The 9,759-nt window shown below is 55.9% G+C and overlaps 1 long non-coding RNA gene across 1 annotated transcript; it reads left to right on the top strand.

Moving 5' to 3' along the window:
• Positions 1 to 1,862: 1,862 nt before the first annotated feature.
• LOC114808156 lies at positions 1,863 to 3,508 on the top strand. Its single transcript, XR_003756022.1, has 2 exons — positions 1,863 to 1,978; positions 3,054 to 3,508. It is a non-coding gene; the product is annotated as an uncharacterized LOC114808156 (long non-coding RNA).
• The last annotated feature ends 6,251 nt before the right edge of the window (positions 3,509 to 9,759 follow it).

Raw genomic sequence — 9,759 nt, 5'->3', positions numbered from 1 at the left:
GGCCCGCGTCCCGCCTCTGGCCCGGGACGCCCTCCCTCCTCAAATCCCACAGACGGTGACTCTCCCCCACTTCGAAGCCTTCTTGAAGACCCATCTCCTCCGTGAGGCCTTCCCAGACTAAGCCCCATCTTTCCTCGTCTCCCACTCCCTTCTGCGTCGCCGTGACTCGCACCCTCGACTCTCTCCCGTCGCCCCCGGCCCCAGCACCTGTGTCCAGATCTGTCATTTTATTTGTATTTATGTCTCTCTCCCCCATCTCTGGTCTGTAAGCTCATTGTGGGCAGGGAATATTTCTGTTTATCATTGTAATGTCCTCTCCCAAGCGCTTCGGAACTTGGCAACTCTGCTCATCGTAAGCGCTCAATAAATTCGATTGAATGAACGAACGAACTCGGGTCCTTCCGACACCCGGGCCCGGCCTCTTTCCACCAGGCCGTGCCGCTTCTCTAGTTGGAGGGATAGACGTAGTCGTCCACCTCTCTGACCATCCCGGGGAGATTCAAAATGGTGCCATGACGGGCGTGTTCTTTCTCGTGTTGTCTCTGTTTCTGTCTCTCCACCCCTTCAATTAATCGGTCATTCGTATTTCTTGAGCCCCTACTGCGTGCGGAGCGTTGTACTATGTCCCCGGGAGAGTAAAATGTAACAATAGAACAGAGTTGGTAGACACATTCCCTGCCCACGGTGAGCTTGCAGTCTAGAAGGGGAGACGGACATTAATAAAAATAAATAAATTACAGATATCAACCACTGAATCAACGGTATTGATCGAGTGCTTCCTGAGTGGGGAACACTGAACCAAGCGCTTGGGAGAGCAAATCAATCCATCGTATTTATTGAGCATTTACCGGGTGCAGAGCTCTGAACTAAGCGCTGGGGAGAGGACAACCCAACACTGTAACAGACACATTCCCTACCCACAGCGACCTTACAGTCGAGAGGGAGCTTGCAGTCAAGAGGGGGAGACACATTAAAATGAATAAACTACGCATGTCAATCAATCGCTGATGTTTACTGAGCGCACTCCGGGTGCAGAATAGGCGGGGAATGTGTCCGTTTATTGTTACAGCTTCCTTTCCCAAGCGCTCTGCACATGGTAAGTGCTCAAAAAATATGACTGAAGTACTAAGGGCTTGAGAGAATCCAATACAACAATTAGCAGATAGACTCCCTACTCATAATGAGGATATTCATCCAGTCAACTGTATTTATTGAGCGCTTACTGTGTTCAGAGCAGTGTATTAAGCGCTTGGGAGAGTAGGATACAACAATAAACAGACACATTCCGTGCCCACAACGAGCTTACATTCATTCATTCATTCATTCAATAGTATTTATTGAGCGCTTACCACGTGCAGAGCACTGGACTAAGCGCTTGGAACGGACAAATCGGCCACAGATAGAGACGGTCCCTGCCGTTTGACGGGCTCACGGTCTAATCGGGGGAGACGGGCAGACGAAAACGATAGCAATAAATAGAATCAAGGGGTTACAGTGAAGAGGGGAGACAGACAATAAAACGGATAAATAAATGAGAGTTGTGGACACAAGCGGTGTGGGGCTGGGAGGGGGAGTGAAAAAAGGGAGCAAGTCAGGGCGACGCTGAAGCCAGGGGGAGAAGAGGAAAGGGAAGCTTAGTCGGGGAAGGCCTCTAGGAGGACACGGGCCTTCAGGAAGGCTTCGAAGTGGGGGGAAGAGGAAGGGAAGAGTAAGCTCAAGGGATGATTTCAGTTTGGCTTTTATCAGCTGAAGAAATGCAATCCTGGTTCCAAGGAAGCACGTGAACGTAAGTCATAAGAGACTGCCGTGCGGTCAGCATTGCCCAAGACCCACGGCTTTCCCAACAGGGGACGACGGAGGAGGAGGAGGCCGGGCGAGTTCGGAGGAGGCCGGCTGGCGGGCCGCGAAGGGGACCCCAGTCACGGCGGCCCGGGGAGGCCCGGCCGGTTCGCCTCAGGCACTGGGGTCCCAGGGGACGGTACCGGAAGGGCCCTGGCGTGTGCTGGGGGGAGAGGGTCGGGGCTGGAAATCGGGAGGCTCCAGGTTCTGGTCCCAGCTCTGCCACTGGCCTGCTGGTGGGCCCTGGGTGAGTCATTTCACCTCTCTGGGCCTTAGTGTCCTCATCTGTAAAAAAAAAAAAAATGGGGAGAAGAGATCTTTTTTTTTTTTTTTTTGGTATTTATCGTGTGCTTACTATGTGCCGAGCACCGTCTTAAACACCGGGGTAGGACACGAGACCATCGGGTGTGACGCAGTCCGTGTCCCACATGGGGATCCCAGTCTTAATCCCCATACTGGGAAGAGGTATCTGAGGCCCAGAGAAGTGAAGTGACTTGCCCACGCAGCAAGACGAGTGGTGGGATTAGAACTCAGGTCCTTCCTACTCCCAACCACTAGGCCTCACTGCTTCTCCCTCCCGCTTAGACTGTAAGATCGGTTTGGGACAGGGACCGTCTCTCTTACTATCTTGTGTCTATCTCAGTTCTCGATAATAATAATAATTATGGTACTTGTTAAGCACCGTTCTGAGCACTGGGGTAGACACAGTCCCTGTCCCACATGGGGCTCACTCTCTTAATCCCCATTTTACGGATGAGGGTACTGGGGCCCAGAGAAGTGAACTGACTTGCCCAAGGTCACACAGCAGTCATGCCGCGGAGCCGGAATTAGAACCCAGGTCGTCTGCCTCCCAGGCCTGTGCTCTTTCCACTGGGCCACGCTGCTTCTCCTGGGGTTAGGTTTCGTGTCGACCGGCTCTGTTGTATCGGACTCTCCCAAGCGCTTAGTATGAGAAGCAGCGTGGCTCAGTGGAGAGAGCCCGGGCTTGGGCGTCAGAGGTCGTGGGTTCGAATTCCGGCTCTGCCACTCGTCAGCTGGGTGACTGTGGGCGAGTCACTTCACTTCTCCGGGCCTCAGTTCCCTCATCTGTCAAATGGGGATGAAGACCGGGAGCCCCCCGTGGGACGACCCGATGACCCTGCCTCTCCCCCAGCGCTTAGAACGGTGCTCTGCGCGTAGTAAGCGCTTAACAAATACCAACATTATTATTACAGTGCTCTGTACGCTGGAGGATTAAAGATGACCGCCTGACTGGCTGATCGATTAAAGCTGGGCTCCTCGTGCACCTGAGCTCCCTGCAGCGACGCCCCAGAAGCCCCGGGGCCCCCCGAGAAGCTCGCGGGCCGAGGCGTTCCCCCGAAGAAAGGTTCGCGCCATCGCGGCACCTCTGGACTGGAGGAGAAAGCAAGGGGACGCAAGGTGGGAACTAGGCGGGGTTGGCAGCCTGCTCCCGCCGTGCCCGGGCTGGCCAGGGGATGCTTCACAGATGAGCACTCTGGGAGGACTGGCGGGGGAGGGAAAGCAGCCCAGGATGAGCCGGAGGATCGGCACGAGGGTGGATCCCGGAACACCCCCGGAGTCGGGAGGGTGAGTCGAAGAGGAGGAGGAGGACGACGACTAAATGCATAAATAAATGCGGTATCTGTGTAAGCGCCTACTATAATGATAATGTTCGTATTTGTTAAGCTCTTACTATGTGCCGAGCACCGTTCTAAGCGCTGGGGGAGATACAGGGTCATCGGGTCGTCCCACGTGAGGCTCGCGGTCAATCCCCATTTTACAGATGAGGTGACTGAGGCCCAGAGAAGGGAAGCGACTCGCCCACGGTCACACAGCTGACAAGCGGCAGAGCCGGGAGTCGAACCCGTGACCTCTGACTCCGAAGCCCAGGCTCTTTCCACTGAGCCGCGCTGTACGTGTCAGGCACCGTACTGAGCTCCGCGCACGGAGACGAGCAGATCCGGTCCCCGGCCCACCGTGGGGGGGGGGGGGGGGGCTCCCGGTCTTAATCCCCATTTTCCAGACGAGGGAACTGAGGCCCAGAGGAAGTGAAGTGACTGACCCAAGGTCTCCCGGCAGACAAGCGGCAGGGGAGGAGGAAGTATGAAGGGGGAGGAAGGGAAATGCGTTTAGGCCGTGGAGTCGGGCTGCGGGCCGGCCGGGGGATCGAGGGCGGGCTGGGGCCTGGGCCCAGAGGGAGGAGCCGGAGATCAAGACAAGACACTTATTTATTTCTATTAATGTCTATTAATAGACTGTCAGCTGATGTGGGCAGGGAATGTGTCCGCTCTATTGCTCTATTGTAATAATAGTAATAACTGTAGTATCTGTTAAGGGTCTACTAACGTGCCAGACACTGTATTAAGCACTGGGGGAGATAGGAGTTAATCAGGTTGGACACAGTTCCTGTCCCACAGGGGGCTCACAGTCTTAATCCCCGTTTTAAGATGAGGGAACTGAGGCCCAGAGAAGTGAAGCGACTTGCCCGAGGTCACAGAGTAGACAAATGGCAGAGCCGGGATTAGAACCCAGGTCCTTCTGACTCCCAGGCCCGGGCTCTAGCCGCTAGACCCCACACTCCTTCTCCCTCCCCCTTAGACTATGAGATCAGTGTGGGACAGGGACTGTCTTACTATCTTGTGTCTATCTCAGTTCTTATTATTAATGATGACAATACTAATTATTATTATGGTACTTGTTTAGCACTGTTACAAGCGCTGGGGCAGATACAAGTTAATCAGGTTGGACGCAGTCCCTGACCCACATGGGGCTCACGCTCTTAATTCCCATTTCTCAGATGAGGGAACTGAGGCCCAGAGAAGTGAAGTGACCGGCCCGAGGTCACACAGCGGACGCGTGGCGGAGCCGGAATTAGAACCCTGGCCTGCTTCCCTTAATCATTCAGTCGTATTTATTGAGCGTTAACTGTGCGCAAAGCACCGTACTAAGCCCTTGGGAGAGTACGATATAACCATAAACAGGCACATTTCCCTGATCTTAGAGTGCAGGCTCGTGCCCTGTCCACAACGAGCTTCCAGTCTGTTCCATAAACTCTCTCCAGGCCTCGCTTTCCCCGTCTGCAAAATGGGGGGAGCCTCCCAGCCCTCCGTCCTTCCCTTCCTCCCTCTTAAACCGTCCCCGTGTGGATCCGCTTACGTCTACGCGTATTTATCTATAATTCTATCTATTTATATGGATGCCTGTTCGCCCGTCTCGACGTCTGTCTCCCCCCTCTAGACTGTGAGCCCGTCGCGGGCAGGGAGTGTCCCTCTTTCCCGCTACATCGTCCTCTCCAAGGGTTTAGTGCGGTGCTCTGCCCACGGTAAGCGCTCAGTAAGTACGACCGAAAGAATGAATGAATGACCCTAGACCGTGTCCGCCCCGATGACTGTATCTCACCCCAGGGATTAGCGTCGTGCTTTCTTTGGAACCTGCGAAGCTTTTGCTAGATCCCTCCCTTCCGCCTGTAAACAAAGCAACAGCGAGGAGGGAGCCGGAATTCGAGAAGCAGCGTGGTCCAGTGGGTAGAGCCCAGGTCCGGGAGTCAGAAGGACCTGGGTTCTAATCTCTGCTCTGCCACTCGCCTGCTGAGTGAACTTAGGCAAGTCGCTTCACTTCTCTGGGCCTCAGTTCCCTCATCTGCAAAATGGGGACTCGGAGGGTGAGCCCCACGGGGGACAGGGACGGTGTCCCGCCTGACTGACTTGTATCTACCCCTGCTTAGAACGGTTCTTGGCGCATAGTAGCGTGGCTCAGTGGAAAGAGCCCGGGCTCGGGAGCCAGAGGTCATGGGTCCGAATCCCGGCTCTGCCGCTTGTCAGCTGTGTGACTGTGGGCGAGTCACTTCACTCCTCTGGGCCTCAGTTCCCTCATCTGTAAAATGGGGATTAAAACCGTGAGCCCCACGTGGGACGACCTGATCACCTTGTATCTCCCCCAGCGCTTAGAACAGTGCTCTGCACATAGTAAGCGCTTAACAGATACCAACATTATTATATAGTAAGCACTTGACAAGTACCATTATTTTTATTTTTCCTCTGGGAACCCCAATCCCATCTCATCCTGGGCGAGGGGATCCTGGCTAAAGACTTGTTTGGCAAGTCATTTCTCTCTCCCTCCTTTTTTTACGATTTTGATGGTATTCGTTAAGCGCCTACTACCTGCTAGGTGCCGTACTAAGCACTCAGGTAGAACCAAAGTTGGACCAGTCCCCGTCCCTCATGGGGCTCACAGTCTTAATCCCCATTTTACAGATGAGGGAACCGAGGCCCAGAGAAGTGAAGTGATTTGCCCCAGCTCACACGGCGGACAAGGGGCGGAGCCGGGATCAGAACCCGGGTCCTGATTCCCAGGATCTTTCCATTAGGCCCCTCTGCTTCCCTTATTCGTTCATTCGATCCTATTTATCGAGCGCTTACTGTGTGCGGAGCGGTGTGCTTAAGCGCTTGGGAGAGTATGATGATAACAGTCAACGGACACCTTCCCTGCCCTTAGGCCTCGCCCTCGGCCTCAGTCGATTCTGCTTGGTTCACTGGGAGGGGGGGAATGGAAAGAGGGGAGCGAGGGAAGAAGGGACAGGATTAAGGAACGAGGATCCACGACGAAGCCGGGATTCTCCCGCCTCCTCAGGAATGAGGCCCCCGTAGTGGGCGGTCCGGTGGGACCCTTCTAGCTCGGGACTCGGGGAGTTTTGGGGGGCTGGGGGTGGCTGCCCCCCGACACTCGGCCTTGGGGTGAGGGACGAACTATCCGACACCGCTAACTCCCCATCAATAGCCAGGTGGCCCGGCACGGACCGTCCGACATCCCCTGCCTCTCTCCTCTCCGTCCCCGACTCTCCCCCCAGTGACCCAGCGTGGACCGTCCAACACCCCTGACTCCCCCGGCAACCCCACACAGACCATCCAACATCCCTGACTCTCCCCTCTCCATCCCTCGGTGAGCCAGCACGGGCCTTCCAACGGCCCTAACTCTCCCCTCTCCACCCTGACTCTCCCCCGGTGACCCAGCACGGACCGTTCAACGCCACTGACTCTTTCCTCGCCCACTCTGATTCTTCCCTCTCCATCCGTGACTGTCCCCCAGGGACCCAACACGGACCATCCGATGCTTCCGACTCTTCCCTCTCCATCCCCGGCTCTCTCCGGTGATCCGGCACGGACCCCCCCCCCCCACCTCTGACCCTCCCCCACTCCCGCAGCCAACGCCCCGAACTCTCCTCTCTCCATCCCCGACTCTCCGCAGAGACCCAGCGTGGACCATCCGACGCCCTTGACTCTCCCCTCTCCATCTCTGAATCTCCCCAGTGACCCGGACCCCGCGCCCCCCGACCCTGACTCTCCCCTCTCCACCCCTGAGTCTCCCTTAACAAAGAATGAGCCGGGGCGGGCCATCAGATACACAGTCAATCGATAAATCGATGGTATTTCTGAAGCCTTTATGCGAAGCACTGAAGTAAGCGGCTGGGGAGAGCCGGATAACACAGAGTTGGTAATCAATCACTCGTATTTATCGAGCGCTCGCTATGCGCAGAGCTGGGGAGAGGACAATACGACAGAATTAGTAGATACGTTCCCCGCTCATAGCGAGCTTACGGTCCAGAGCGGGAGAAAGAAAAATAAATTACAGATAGGCGAAGTTGCAGATCATAAGGACGCAGACCTAAGTGCCGTCGGACAGAGCTGGGGTGAATATCAAGTGGTGCTTTAGGGGTACGCACCCAAATGAATAGGTGACACAGAGGGAAAATGAGGGCTTAGTCAGAGAAGGCCTTTTGGAGGAGATGCGATTTTAATAAGGCTTCGAAGGTGGGGAGAGCGATCGTCTGTCGGATATGAAGAGGGAGGGCGTTCCGGGCCAGGGGCGGGATGTGGGTGAGGAGTCGGTGGTGAGCTGGATGGGCTCGAGGTACAGTGAGCGGGTTGGCATCGGAGGGGCAAAACGTGCGGGGTGGGCTGTAGGAGGAGAGCAGTGAGGTGAGGTAAGAAGGGGCGAGGGGATTGAGGGCTTTGAAGCCGACGGGGACGGGTTTCTGTTGGATACCGAAGTGGACGGGCAACCGCCGGAGGTTCTGAAGGAGTGGGGAAACAGGGACTGAATGTCTCTGTAGAAAAACGATCCGGCCAGCAGAGTGAATTATGGACCGGAGAGGGGAGAGACGAGGCGAGATAGGATAAGTGCTCGGATCAGCGGGTTAGCAGTTTGGTTGGAGAGGAAAGGGCGGATTTTAGGCATATTCCGAAGGTTGAACCGACGGGATTTGGTGACAGACTGAATAGGTGGACGGGACGAGAGAGGTGAGTCGAGGATAATGCCCGGTTTCCAGGCCTGTGAGACGGAGAGGACGGTATTGCCGTCTACAGTGATGGGAAAGTCAGGGGGAGGATGGGGTTTGGGTCGGAAGATGAGGAGTTCTGGCCTGGACATGGTAAGTTTGAGGTGTCATCCAAGGACATCCAAGGAGAGATGGCCCGAAGGCAGGAGGAGACGCGAGACTGCAGAGAGGGAGAGATCAAGGCCGGAGAGGGAGATCTGGGAATCGTCCGCGTAGAGATGGGACTTGAAGCCAAGGAGCAAATGAGTTCTCCAAGGGAGGGGGGGTAGAGGGAGAATAGAAGGGGACCCAGAACTGAACCCGTTAGGAGGTGGGAGGCAGAGGAGGAGCCCGCCAAGGAGACTGAGACTGAGCTCCACCACTTACCTGCTCCGTGACCTTGGCAAATCACTTCGCTTCTCTTAGAGAAGCAGCGCGGCCTAGTGGAGAGAGCCCGGGCCTGGAGGACGCGGGTCCGAATGCCGGCTCCACCACCTGCCTGCCGTGCGACCTTGGGCAAGTCACTTCATTTCTCGGGCCCTCGGTTCCCTCATCTGGAAAATGGGGATGAAGCCTGGGAGCCCCATGTGGGACATGGATCGGGCCTAACCTGATTAACACAGATACCATTTGAAAAAATATAGAGAGAAAAGAAAAACACGTTCAGGAGAGCGCTCAGCAGAAGGTAGGTAGAGCAACTGAACCCCTTCGGCCAAGTGCTGATGGAAATCCAACTCAGCACCCATCCCGCCTCTGGCCTGGAATACCCTCCCTCCTCAAATCCGGCCTCTTCAGAGAAGCAGCGTGGCTCAGTGCAAAGAGCCCGGGCTCGGGAGTCAGAGGTCCTGAGTTCAAATCCCGGCTTTGACACTTGTCAGCCGTGTGACCGTGGGCAAGTCACTTCACTTCTCCGGGCCTCAGTTCCCTCATCTGTAAAATGGGGATGAAGACTGTGAGCCTCGCGGGGGGCAACCTGATTACCCTGTATCTCCCCCAGCGCTTAGAACAGTGCTCTGCACATAGTAAGCTCTTAACGAATACCAACATTATTATTATTATTGAAGGCCCATCTCCTCCAAGAGGACTTCCCCGATTAAGCCCTCCTTTCCTCTTCTCTCACTCCCTTCCGTGTCGCCCTGTCTTGCTCTCATTCATTCCCCCCGTCCCAGCCCCGCACCACTTACGTCCAGACCTGTCATTTATTTATTTCTGTCATTGTCTGACTCCCCGACTAGACGGTCAACTCACTGTGGGCGGGGAACCTGTCTGTTGTTGTACTGGACTCTCCTAAGTGCTCAGTCTAGTGCTCTGCACACAGTAAGCTCTCAATAAATACAATCGAATGACCGAATGAACCCGGGGCGTGGAAGGGAACGGGTTCTCCCAGAGTGGTGGGGGGGGGGCGGGCAGGCGGGCGGGCGGAGAGGAGGAGGAGGAGGAGGAAGGAGGAGGCCACGGGAGGTGCCGGGAAGGCCTCGCCGGGGAACGGGATGGGGGAGGCAGGGCCGGAAGTGCGTGGGACCGGAGAGCGGAGGCCTGAATCAGCTGGACGTGACGTCCGGCTGTTCCCGGCGGCCGCTGAGTCAGCCGAAGGCCCCGGCCTGGGC

Source organism: Ornithorhynchus anatinus, chromosome X5, assembly GCF_004115215.2.
Source record: "Ornithorhynchus anatinus isolate Pmale09 chromosome X5, mOrnAna1.pri.v4, whole genome shotgun sequence".
Lineage (NCBI taxonomy): Eukaryota > Metazoa > Chordata > Mammalia > Monotremata > Ornithorhynchidae > Ornithorhynchus > Ornithorhynchus anatinus.
The sequence above is the reverse complement of the archived record's forward strand: the minus strand, read 5'-3'. Positions and strand labels throughout refer to the sequence as shown.